Source organism: Bufo bufo, chromosome 1 (genome assembly GCF_905171765.1).
Source record: "Bufo bufo chromosome 1, aBufBuf1.1, whole genome shotgun sequence".
Lineage (NCBI taxonomy): Eukaryota > Metazoa > Chordata > Amphibia > Anura > Bufonidae > Bufo > Bufo bufo.
In genome coordinates, this window is record NC_053389.1 from 816,281,171 (window position 1) to 816,294,675 (window position 13,505).

Below are 13,505 nucleotides of genomic sequence, written 5' to 3' on the forward strand. Positions count from 1 at the left end.
GATATGTCCTCTGATTAGCACATATAGGGATTTTTTTTCTGCTCACATACAATCACCCAGGCGCCATTTATCGACTGTGAGTCTAATGTCTACTGGGGACTGGAGAGAAGAGATTTTTGGATTTATCAGCTGATTATTGGAAGTTATTGTTTGTGCTCACACATTCATAAGGGGTGTGTGGGAAATCTGTACATCTCCGACTTTCATGACTAGGAGGAGTTGTGTCTCCGATGCTCTGATTGGGCCAGCATGTTTCATAAAACATTAGTTTACTGCAAAATTACATGAAAGCACCCATGATTGCTGGTGTCTATGTTATCAGTTCGGGGTGTCATTAGATTTTTTTTTATTTTCTGTGAAAGTTGTTTTTTTTTTTTTTTTTTTTTAGAAAGGTGGAGTACAACCATCCTCCTGATCTAATGTAATACAACCAATAGTTTTTTCGGTTAACGTAGCACTGAATATTGTAATACCAAATCATTGGTCATTTACGTCCCTCTTGATGTTCCCCCAAAGAGCCCAAACCTCAGTTGGAGCTGGTGGAGATGACCCATAGCGAGCTTCTAGAGGAGTTAAACATAGGAATGTTGTGATGTAGTAGCTTTGAGATTCACAGTAAGGACAGCTCTATACATATATATATATATATATATATATACACCGTAGATGGATCCTCATCATAATTAAAAATACACACACCAACAGGAAACCAGCCACGCTGTGATGTGTAAGGAGAACATTCAGTCACTGGTTCTGGTTGCACCTTGTGCAACTATGAAAAGGGACCTCTGCCCTTATGCCTTGGGTGTGACAGTCATTAGCAAGAGCGCGCCCTTGTGTAACTCTTAATGCATTACAATGGGTTGCAAGAGTAGGCCATGTGCCTCCAACATGAAAAAAAAAGCCTTGATATCTAGACTTGTACAAGATCTCTGACTGATTTCACTGACACTTAGGATAAATCCGTGGGGCATGCCATAAGTTTTTTTTTTTGCTATATATGTTGTTGCTTAAAATGCACTCCTGGTTTAAAAAAACTCAAAGAAGGCACAAAAAAATCTAGATCGGATCAACAGGAAGACAGACCGTTAATTAAGAGACAGTAATATTTTTACTCTAGACCGCCTAGACCATGTTGTTTATGGCGCCTCCAGGACGGTCCCTTTAAATCTGGATGTTTGGGATTTGATGACTTGGATCCTGTCGCAAACAGATGAAGCAAAAGTCTGGCTTATTATGAAGATAAAGTAATTTGATGTTAAGACAGTTCCTTTCTCTGCATAATAAAAGAAGTGAAGTGTGCCAGATCCTTACCTGCAATAAGGAAAATACTTGTGAAGATAGTGTTACCCAGACAATGGGGCAGTGTGATCTTTATCTACAGATTACACACGAACACTCCGCTGCCTGCAGAACACATCATCCTCCGTCCAGAAAGTATTCACACCCTTGTACTATTTTCACATTTCGTAAAAAGGTGTTTTCCAGAGGGTACAATATTGATGACCTACCCTCGGGATCAGATTGTTGGGGGTCTGACTTCTGGCACTACTGCCAATCAGCTATTTCAAAGGGCCACAGTGCTCAGACCAGCGCTGTGGTCTCTTCACAGCATGCCAAGCGCAGCGCCGTCCATCGCATAGGACGCAGCCTGGACACATTCACTTGAATGGGACTGAACTGCATATAGGCCATGTGCCCAACGAATAGGACGTCACTAGCCTAGATACAGGCAATGGAGCATGGGGGGCTCTTCAGAAGGCTGATCGTGGCGGTGACAGGAGTTGGACCCCCACCGCTCAGATAGTGATGACCTATCCTAAGGATAGGTCATCAATATATTACAGCCAGTAGATCTTGTTAGGGTACTTTCACACTTGTGTTGCTGGATTCCGGCAGGCAGTTTCGTCACCGGCAATCTGTACGCAAACGGAAACCATTTGTAGATGGATCGGGATGTGGATCCGTCTCACAAATGCATTGCAATACTGGATCCGTCTCTCCGGTGTCATCCGGAAAAACAGATCCGGTATTTTTTTTTTTACATTTTTAAACCGGAAGACCGGATCTGTCAATGCGGCAATTTTAATGCACTAATACATTACAATGGAAAAAAAAATGCCGCATCCGGCATTCCATCAAGTGTTCAGGATTTTTGGCCTGAGAGAAAAATGCAGCATGCTGCATTTTTTTCTCCGTCCAAATACCGTAAAAGGACTGAAGTGAAGACATCCTGAACGGATTGCTTTCGATTCAGAATGCATTAGGATAAAACTTTTTTTTTACGGTATTGACCCCTAGGACAGAACTCAATACCGGAAAACTTTGACGCAAGTGTGAAAGTACCCTTAGGTTACAGCTTTTTCCAAAAATGGGCAATACTCATTTTATGTTTTCAAAAACTGCTTAAAAAAATTTAAATGTGGGATTCCAGCCAAAATCGACCGACATCCAATTGTGGTACTGTCAACTGATTAGACATTACTTATCAAGGCCCCAGACATATCGAAGTAAGTGCCCAAAGTCATGCAGTCGAAAGAAATGTCTGTAAACCTACAAGATTGTATCAAGGAACTGATTTGGTGAAGGGTAGGTACCAAAGAAATTGCAGTATTGAAGCTCTTGAACACGGGCCAACTTATTCCTACATGGAAAAAGTCTGGAGACAATTATTCTCTTGCTAGAGTTAGTAGTTTGGCTAAAATGAGCAATGGGGAAAAAAGGGCTTTCGGTCAAGTAGTTAGTCAAAAATCCAACAGTCAATCTGACAGACCTCCAGAGCTCTATTGTGAATATGGGAGAACCTTCCAGAATGACGACCATCTATGCAGCATTCTACCAATCAGGCCCTTACGGTAGAGTGGCACATGACAATCTGCTTGGATTTTGTCAAAAGGCATTTAAAGAACTCTCCGACCATAAGAAAGATGATGAAAGCACAACTTAAGTTGACCTGAATGCCAGGCATCGTGTCTGGAGTAATCTGCACACTACTACTTACAGTCAGGTCCATAAATATTGGGATAGCGACACAATTCTAACATTTTTGGCTGTATACACCACCACAATGGATTTGAAATGAAACAAACAAGATGTGCTTTACCTGCAGACTGTCAGCTTTAATTTGAGGATATTTACATCCAAAATCAGGTGAACGGTGCAGGAATTACAACAGTTTGCATATGTGCCTCCCACTTGTTAAGGGACCAAAAGTAATGGGACAATTGGCTTCTCAGATGTTCCATGGTCAGGTATGTGTTATTCCCTCATTATCCCAATTACAATGAGCAGATAAAAGGTCCAGAGGTCATTTCCAGTCTGCTATTTGCATTTGGAATCTGTTGCTGTCAACTCTCAAGATGAGATCCACAGAGCTGTCACCATCAGTGAAGCAAGCCATCATTAGGCTGAAAAAACACAACAAACCCATCAGAGAGATAGCAAAAACATTAGCAAAGGCCAAAACAACTGTTTGGAAAATTCTTAAAAAGAAGGAACGCTCCAGTGAGCTCAGCAACACCAAAAGACCCAGAAGACCACGGAAAACAACTGTGGTGGATTACCGAAGAATTCTTTCCCTGGTGAAGAAAACACCCTTCACAACAGTTGGCCAGATCAAGAACACTCTCCAGGAGGTAGGTGTATGTGTGTCAAAGTCAACAATCGAGAGAAGACTTCACAAGAGTGAATACAGAGGGTTCACCACAAGATGTAAACCATTGGTGAGCCTCAAAAACAGGAAGGCCAGATTAGAGTTTGCCAAACGACATCTAAAAAAGCCTTCACAGTTCTGGAACCACATCCTATGGACAGATGAGACGAAGATCAACTTGTACCAGAGTGATGGGAAGAGAAGAGTATGGAAATTGAAAGGAACTGCTCATGATCCTAAGCATACCACCTCATCAGTGAAGCATGAAGGTGGTAGTGTCATGGCGTGGGCATGTATGGCTGCCAATGGAACTGGTTCTCTTGTATTTATTGATGTGACTGCTGACAAAAGCAGCAGGATGAATTCTGAAGTGTTTCGGGCAATATTATCTGCTCATATTCATCCAAATGCTTCAGAACTCATTGGACGGCGCTTTTTTAAGGGAAAGAAGTGGAATGTTCTGCAATGGCCAAGACAATCACCTGACCTGAATCCGATTGAGCATGCATTTCACTTGCTGAATACAAAACTGAAGAGAAAATGCCCCAAGAACAAGCAGGAACTGAAGACAGTTGCAGTAGAGGCCTGGCAGAGCATCACCAGGGATGAAACCCAACGTCTGGTGATGTCTATGCGTTTCAGACTTCAGGCTGTAATTGACTGCAAAGGATTTGCAACAAAGTATTAAAAAGTGAAAGTTTGATTTATGATTATTTTTATGTCCCATTACTTTTGGTTCCTTAACAAGTGGGAGGCACATATGCAAACAGTTGTAATTCCTGCACCGTTCACCTGATTCGGATGTAAATACCCTCAAATTAAAGCTGACAGTCTGCAGGTAAAGCACATCTTGTTTGTTTCATTTCCAATCCATTGTGGTGGTGTATAGAGCCAAAAATGTTAGAATTGTGTTGATGTCCCAATATTTATGGACCTGACTATTATTTGACCAATACCATCCATATGTTGAAGCATTGTTGTGGTGGTATTAGCATGCTCTGGGGATTTTTTTTGCAGCAGGAAGAAACTACTGATGATCTAGGTAAGAAGAACATAGCAAAATGCAGAAAAATTATTGAAGAAAACCTGCTCCATAGTGCTCTGGACCTCAGCTTCACCTTCTAACAGGACAGAGACACTAAATACAGTATTCATACAGTAAATGTCCTTGAGTTGCCCCGCTGTAGCCCAGACTAATGCTGGTCATACATATTCAATAGCTGTCGGGCACTTACATGTTCGGTTATGTGTGCATGGGTTGTCAATGAGGACAGAAGATAAAGCCACCACCAGACACTTCTGGTAGCAGCTTATCTCCTGGAGAACACAAGTATTGGACAAAAAGATTAAGTTCAACCATCCATTTCTCCCCCAACATCACGTGTCAAGGGAGATTCGGACACTTTCCATACACATCAGACAGTCGGCCAAACCCGACTTTCTATATCGTTTCGGTCAACAATAAACTAATGTGTATGAGGGGTTTGGACCTAAACAAACATCAGTAGAGATATTCAAAAATAGTTGAACCTGACAGCTTTTGAGGGTGTAAACCAGGGGGGATACTTTCTCTGTGCACTTTTTACTAATACAGATTATCAATATGCACCGACTGCTACAGAATCGATCTGTATACTGATCCCAAGTATCTATATATGGCAGTACCAACTGTGGTGACTGGCATTCAGAGACCAAAAAGTTATACTGACTGTCCAAAGTACTATATCTGATGGCGGTCTACCAAGTTTTCCGTGCCTGGTAGAAGTCCAATCTTCTCTATCTTGTTTCATTACAATCAATCATTTTGCCTTTTTCTGCATACTTCTTTGGAATCGATAGCAGACGCGGGAAGATCACGTGGGCTGTACCAGCCTGGGTCTACTTGGCATGTGTTAGTTGACATTTCAAGCCCTTTGATCTATAGCTGTGGTTTGGGCTCCGTCCAGCCATAACATTACCAGATCCTGTTGAGGTAGAAAGGAAGGTGTCGTATGACATGCTTAAGGGCAAAAAGCAGGTAAACTGGGTGTATGGTCATAAATTGATCGAGCACATATATAAAGAGACCTGTACTTTCTGTTATCGTGGAGATGTTTCTCAGGAACGTGTTCAGTGCTGTTAACTTCAGCCTAAGTGAACCCTCATTAAATACCTGACCATCAGTATCACTTCCAGCCTTGAAATTTAAAGGTCAGTGTTGTAACACATGAAAGCAAATAAAAAGGTGAAGAGCAGACCAACATCTGTTCTCACTAAAGCCTTCTACTAGTGACCAGAAAGCACATTTTTACTATATATATTTGCTAGATTACATAGTAGATGACGTGACCACTCAACTCAGTCCCACTGGGCGATGGAGCACTCACCATCTTAGACAGTCGAGAGACAACTGCATCGGAAGCCATGTCAGAGTAGGAAGGGAAGCCCATGGGAATGGCAGCTTGCTACAAATATAAGGTTTACGCCTTATTTATAGCTTCGGGTTAACTTGCCTGACAAAAAACTGTTAAAATGGCCGTAACTATAAGAAGAAAGCACCACCCACCGGGCTGAGCTAGTTCGGCAGGGACCAATCAGGAAATGTAGGTGTATCAGTCAAATGCACCCCCTGATCGTATACATGTAGGTTTCTTTAGCAGTAGTACAGTAGGGACCATGCATTGCATGGGTTTTTATTTTTGGGTGATCGAGATGTAGTTTACAAAAAACGACTGTATAAAGAGGCATTATCACCCTGGTTAGGTAAATCCAAATAAAATACTTTCCATAATACGAGAGCACTAGAGGAATAAATAATAAAGCCATAGGGCCAGCAATGTTAAGCCATCCACTTAGATGAAGCATGCAGAAGACATAAAATCATTCAGGGGCGGACAGGGAACTTAAAGTGGCCCTGGAAAAAAAAAAAATATGTTGTAGGTGGGTCCAAATGGACAGAAGGTTGGAAACACAAGTAGGCAGGGACAACAGTAGCATAACATCTTCCTTGGTTACTCGTATTATTGAGCGTACAGACGTGCTCGCTTTAGTATTAGCCCAAGTCTATATATTGCCTTCACCAATATCTTTATTTTATGCACTTATATAGCGCTACTATATTCTGCAGCGCTTTACAGACATTAGCATCCAACTGTCCCCAATGGGGCTCACAATCTAAGGTCCATCTCAGTCTGTCTTTGGAGTGTGTGAGGAAACCGGAGAACCCGGAGGAAACCCATGCAAACATGAGGAGAACATACAAACTCCATTATCCTCTATATCAGGGGTGGCCAACCTGTGGCTCTTGAGGCACATGTGGCTCTTTGCTTCTTCAAGTGAGGCTCTAGCCGTGAAGACAGGAAGCAGTAAGGCCGGCTCACTCTCCATCCCATGCTCAGATCTCTTTTCCTGATTGGGCACTGTTGCTACTTTGCAGCTCCAGCTCACTCTTCACTACGTCCTGATGCACACAGTGTGAGAACGTAGTATGTGGAGACACGCACTATGACCTGACGTTGTGCTCATCAGGTCACAGTGGAGAGCGTGTCAGACCTGCAGAGTAGCAGGTGCCCGAGCAGGAGCCCAGTGCCTGATCAGGAGAGGGAAGAGATTTTTTTAAATGATAGAACTGAGCATGGGGGTCTGATCTGAGCATGGGAGGTTCTGATCTGAGCATGAAGGGGGGTCCTGATCTGGGCAATGGGGTTCTGATCTGAGCATGGGGGGGGGGGGGGGAGGGGTCCTGATCTGAGCAATGGGGGTCTGATCTGAGCATGAGTGAGAAGATCTGAGCATGAGGGTTCAGATTTGAGCATGGGGAGCAGGATCTGATCATGGGGGTCTTGTTTGAGCATGGGTTGGTCAGGTCTGAGCATGGGGAGTCAGATCTGAGAAGGGGGAGATCTGAGCACTGAGGGTCTGACACTGAGAGTCTGATTTGTGTTGTCTGATCCGAGCATTGGGGGTCTTATTTTGGGGTCTGATTTGGAGGTCTGATGAGGTTTGGGGATCTAATTGTAGGTCAGATTAGGATTGGGGATCTGATTTAGGAGTCTGATCTGAGGTCTGATGAAAAATATATTTTTAGTTTTTTTTCTCCTCTGCTAATGAAAAATAAGAAAAAAATATTTTTAGCACACCTCAGATCGGATGAAAAATATATTTTGTATCTTATTTTTCTTTGCTAAAACCTAGATACATCTTGTAGGGTGAAAAATTGGGTGACTAGTGTGTAATTGTATAGCTTGTGGCTCCTGGTTGTCATACTTTTTTTTTTTTTGGGCTCTTTGTCTATGTAAGGTTGGCCACCCCTGCTCTATATGCATATAGTCCAGTAGTATATAGTCTGTTTACTAATGGCGATTATTGTTTCTTTTTACGGAAGTATATAGATACGTTTTTTCATACTATCAGCTGAACTCTTTACATTATCATACTGTGAGCATTAAAGCTTTCATTATCTGCTGTATGCACACAGTTATTAGATATTGAATTCATTCATCAGTGGTGGTTTTTTCTTTGGACCAATCAGTCCTATATGACACTATATGGGCCTTGAGGATTTAAGTTGATTTGCACATATTTTTTCCTTTATCTTTAAAGGTTGATGATATTTTTGTTGATGTGGTCCCCTGATGAACCGACTCTATTACACGGGTCAGGGAAACGCGTTGGGACAAAGTAAAATATCGGGCACATATGATGGGGGCTCTACTTATCTGGGGGTAATCATAAAATCTCAATGCCATTGGATCTATAGGTGCAGATTTGATATGTGCATGATACTCATATTATTCATTTTTTTGTTTTTGATGTATATCTGGACCACTGACATTATATACTGGACAAACAGTTATAGTAGGTATTGTATTGGGTGGTGGTACCTATCCCTTGTCAGGGACATATAGGGTGAATAGGAGGTTCCTGACACAGGTTTGCCCGTATCGGGGCGGCCATTATGTTTTTGTAGGCAGGGACTTCATTTTATAGGGCGAGTGTGAGGGTGTCACGAACCAGCAGGTGTGAACGCACTTTGCCACGTGTCCTACCTCCTCTAAGGGCGCTTGTCTAAGTGAACCCCACGATCTTCACAGTACCCCTAATGGTGGGGATAGACTTTCCCGAAGGGAACACCAGGTCGCTACCTCTTGAGGAGGATTGGCACATGAGGCAGCTGGTCCAGGTGGACCTGGAGGTACCTGAGCGAGGTACCACAGGTACAGACGTAGTCAGCAGGCTGAGTCGTAACCAGGATCAACAGTGCAGGACCGAAGGATGAGGCAGAGGAGAAGTCAAACAGGCAATAGGTCAGGACAGGCGGCACAGATACAGGTCAGGCAATCCTGATCTGCAACAGGAGAGTCAAGGCAAACAGGGATCAAACAGGTAGCAGAGTCCAGGTACGAGTCAGGAACACAATTAGATATCAGGAACCTATGCAGGACAAAAGAACCTTGACACTGAGGGATCTGGGAGGGGGATGAGCCACATATATGTACAGGAGGGCTAGGATTTGTCAGCAAGATGAAATGACCTAACCCATAAAGCACAGGAAGTGACGTGCGCCGGCCCTTAAAGGGGTATTCCCATCTTAGACAATAGGGGCATATCGCTAGGATATGCCCCCATTGTCTGATAGGTGCGGGTCCCACCACTGGGACCCGCACCTACAAGGAGAACGGAGTGGAGAAAGTGGAGGAGGGTGCACTGCGCATGCGCAGCCGCCCTAAATTCATTTCTATGGAGCCGCCGAAAATAGCCGAGCGCTGGCTCGGCTATTTCCGTCACGGCCCCATAGAAATGAATAGTAACGGTGGCCGCGCATGCGCGGTGCGCTCCCATTCACTTCAATGGGAGAGGCGGGGAGCTGTGCCTGGTGGTGGACGGAACCCGGGGTCCTCCAGCCACAATTCTCCCCGGCTCCGTTCTCCTTGAAGGTGCTATCAGACAATGGGGGCATATCCTAGCGATATGCCCCCATTGTCTAAGATGGGATAATCCCTTTAAGGAAGTGCTGCAGGGAAAAAGCAGCAAGCATGCTGTGGCCAGGGCTGAGAGGAAACTGTGGAGCGGATCCCAGAACAACAGTACCTACAAGGACAGAGCCCAGGACTGCAGCGGTGAATGGAAGCACTGGCAGCAGTTCACCGCTGAACACGGCACCCGGGACCGTGGCGGCAAGCAGGGGAACAGCGGCGCACAGCAGCCACTGTTACAGAGGGGAAGATATTTTCTTTTCCTCAGCCTACCAGTCAAAGTTGTTTTATTGGCACAATTTGGGTTATTTTTAATATCCTCAATAAAGGTTACGTTTTACACTGGTGAAGGTGCTCTGTGATTATACTTGATTTAGTTACACTAGTGAATGACTCGGATTACTGATATCCTTATTGATCAGATCGGTGACCTGTAGTATCTATGGTCAGTCCGTCCCTGAAATCATTTAACCCCATAGGTTAACCCTATAGCCTGCAATGTAAATGTCCACTGCGCTTCTCTACGCAACAATAGGTTGTCTATTTTTCCCCTTCTTGGTGACGGTCTGATATGTTCAATTCCATGGAAATAAATGACCAAGGCAAAGGTGAAGCACCATTAGGTGTAGCCTCTTTCTTACAGATATCACACATATGCTCCTCAACTCTTCTTCTGAACTCCTTCATTTTACTCACATATTTCTTCATACAGATACATGTGACCATGGGCGAACTGACCATAGACCCTACAGGGAAATTTCCTGGAGGGCCACCCAAGTCCTCCTGTGGGCAGCCAGCCAGGTGATAAAGATCTGATGCTCTCAGCATTAATAAATGTAGGCAGTATTTTGTGCTGCACTGTATTATTTTGCTCTGCCTTTTGTCAATTAGGATCTGCCTACAAGCTGGGGCCACTTTTAGTTTTTTTTCCCCAGGGCCATTTTTAGTTCCTAGTCGGCCCTGCACGTGGCCACGTACATGACTTCAATTGTTCTACAATTTATGAATGATCGTGTTTCATAGTTGCACCCAGTGGTTGAATTCGTTATCTGTTGCCTTTCTTGATTGTTTTGCAGACTACACAGTTACCACAACTAAATCTACCCAATAGTTTAGATGAGAGCCGTGTCTCTTGGATCGGGGTCTAAAAAATAACTATGCACCAATCTATCCTTTAGATAGCTCATGGCTGGTCTTTTCCTTATTAGAGGGCCATCATCCTCGTCTGATCTCAGTATCCCCCAATGGGTTTCCAGAATTTTCCTTACTTCTTTATTGGCACAAAATCATTATCTGGGCCAATTTCCTTAGGATGGAGCAACCTCTCATGATCACAATCTAATTAAATATAACAATTAAAAGATAACAACAAATTCTGGGAATATCTTTTTGCTGCCATTCCAAAAGGATGAAAAAATTGTCAATGACCCTCATCGATAATCCCGTGGACAAGGTTCATCCATCCATTCCCTCATCTAAAACCACTTTCGTTTCCCACCAGCCCAGGTAGAGAACGGAAAAAAAAAAAGGCCATCAAACAAAAATATTATGTCCTAGAATGAACCGAATGAGACACACGACAAACTCACTATGTCTGGAGAGATGTGAAGCTGTATGGGCATTCCTACAAGAAAGGGGATCACATCTCTTCTCATGTAGGATGGAAATGTACAGGGCTTCCACATCCTGGTGTATTTTCTTCACAGTATACCCCACTCAGCCTTCTCAAGGCATCTATAGCGTCTCTTACATATGACCTCTGTATTTCATCCAGAGATGCTTTTTTTCTTTCTATGCCGGCCACTATTGGTCTCCCCTTCAAAGGTTCCAGACGTTCATTAATTTTTGGTAGATTGTAGTAGGGGCAAGTCAGGAACAAACCCTAATAGTGGCCCTCATATTGTAGGTGGGTCCAAGATGACAGAAGGCGAGCAACCTCAAGTAGATGGGGCCAACACAAGTAGGAGGGGTCAGCAATACCACAGTGCAACACAAAATACCTGAAGCAGTCTCAGTGGTGACCATCAATAGCTGCCACATTCTGTCCTCCTTAAAAGGTGAGATGTGGACTACAGCACCAAGCCAGGCCTAACTTCATCATGCTGCCAGTCCTCCCACTAATAATGACCTGATATTGCCCCCAGTAATATGCTCCTTAAGTGGTCCAAAAAAGAAGAAAAGAAAATATAATACCTAATTTCTGTTCCAAGTCACCGCCTCTGATGCCCCATTTGTACACTGCCTCATATAGTGGCCCATGAGGTTGAACAGCAGGGAGCCAAGGGCTCAAAGGCCCCGCTGCGGGTATTCAATTGTGTCACCTGAGGACAGTAATACAATTGAATTCAGGAAGGCGCCTGTGGCCTCCGGCAAGGTATAGGAAGAACCTGATGCTCCCGGTGTTAATTACCCCTGAGAGCATCAGATCATTATGTACCACTGGCAGTAAGGAGGGCTTGGGTGGCCCCATGATCATTGTCCCAATGGGAAAATTCCTTTTAGGGTCTATGGCCAATGCGCCCCTGGAGTATATGCTACCACCACTGGATATTGTGGTAGCAAGAAGGCCAGTCCATTCTTACAGATTGGCTTCTTCATGATTCCTTCTAATTCCTGATTGTATGCCTCGGTGGGATTTGACTGAAGAATGTTATAACACCTTTTACAAAGATACTGGGACTGGGAAAGATCTTTGCTTGGTTATCCTGATACCTAGTCACCCTCTGCCTTGCCTGAATTGATATGTGGGGAAGCTAATGGGAACAACAAACAGTTTAACCCATACCCCACTGTTTTACGGTAGTAATAACCATGAAGAGATCAGTGCCAGTCACAAACACTCATTTCTTCATGGTCATCGCATGTACAACACCCAGATTTCCAAACCGCAGGGTCGCCAGTACTTATTAAATTCACCGGTTTGCCAGAGACATCCATAATTTGGCCTCACAACTATCAAGCTGAATGTGGTTCACAACCATCAAGTTGAATGTAGATCGCAAGGCACGAAAGGCCGGGGACCTCTGTTTCAAGTCCTATCGCTTGTAACCTCTTGCATGTCCCATGAGAAAGGAGACGTGTGAGATACTTGGCCGATAGGTTAAAAGATAGGGAAAACCCCACCAATCACGCACAGAATTATTACTCCACATTACAGCCACAGTTACACCGTGCTGAAGCATACAACACACACACATACGGAAAAAAAAGGGGGGGGGGGGGGAAATGGACTCTTCGCCCTTCCTCCCACCATCAAACAAAGAGTCATTTTTGCTGAAATATCATTTTATTTACATTAGCTGTAAATCAAATCTTTTATAAATACAGGGTAAGCATTATAACAGGTCTCAGCTGTTAAACCGGTTCTTCTACCAAAAGATAGCAGCTACATCACAGTCCCTTTATATATATATAAAAAAAAAAAACAATAATGAATAAACTTCAGAGAGGAAAAGAGCTGCTACATCCACATGAAAACCTGCCCTGTATGCATTAAGGTGCAGTACAACCATTGCCTTGGTCATTTATGAGAACATTGGGTAGGAGACATGCCTTAGTCATTTATGAGAACATTGGGTAGGAGACAACCACATTTTTTTGGGACTTTGCCGTGCAGGAACTTCCACTGGTATGGCCAGGGCTACAGAAGACACTTAAAACGATAACATCTGAACATGGTGAACTTCGTAACGCCATGGAGTCCACTACCATCTGTAAACCGCCTTCTCCATCAGACATTTGAAACTTGGGTTTAAGAAAGTCTGTAGAAACTATATGTGAAGAAATGGAAATATCCTCTAAGACGAAACAAGTGGTTTTGCTTTTTAATCTTTCGAAGTAGGGTCGACTGGATTTTCCTACAAGAACTTCATGAGTTTAGACTTTTAATCTTTGGCATG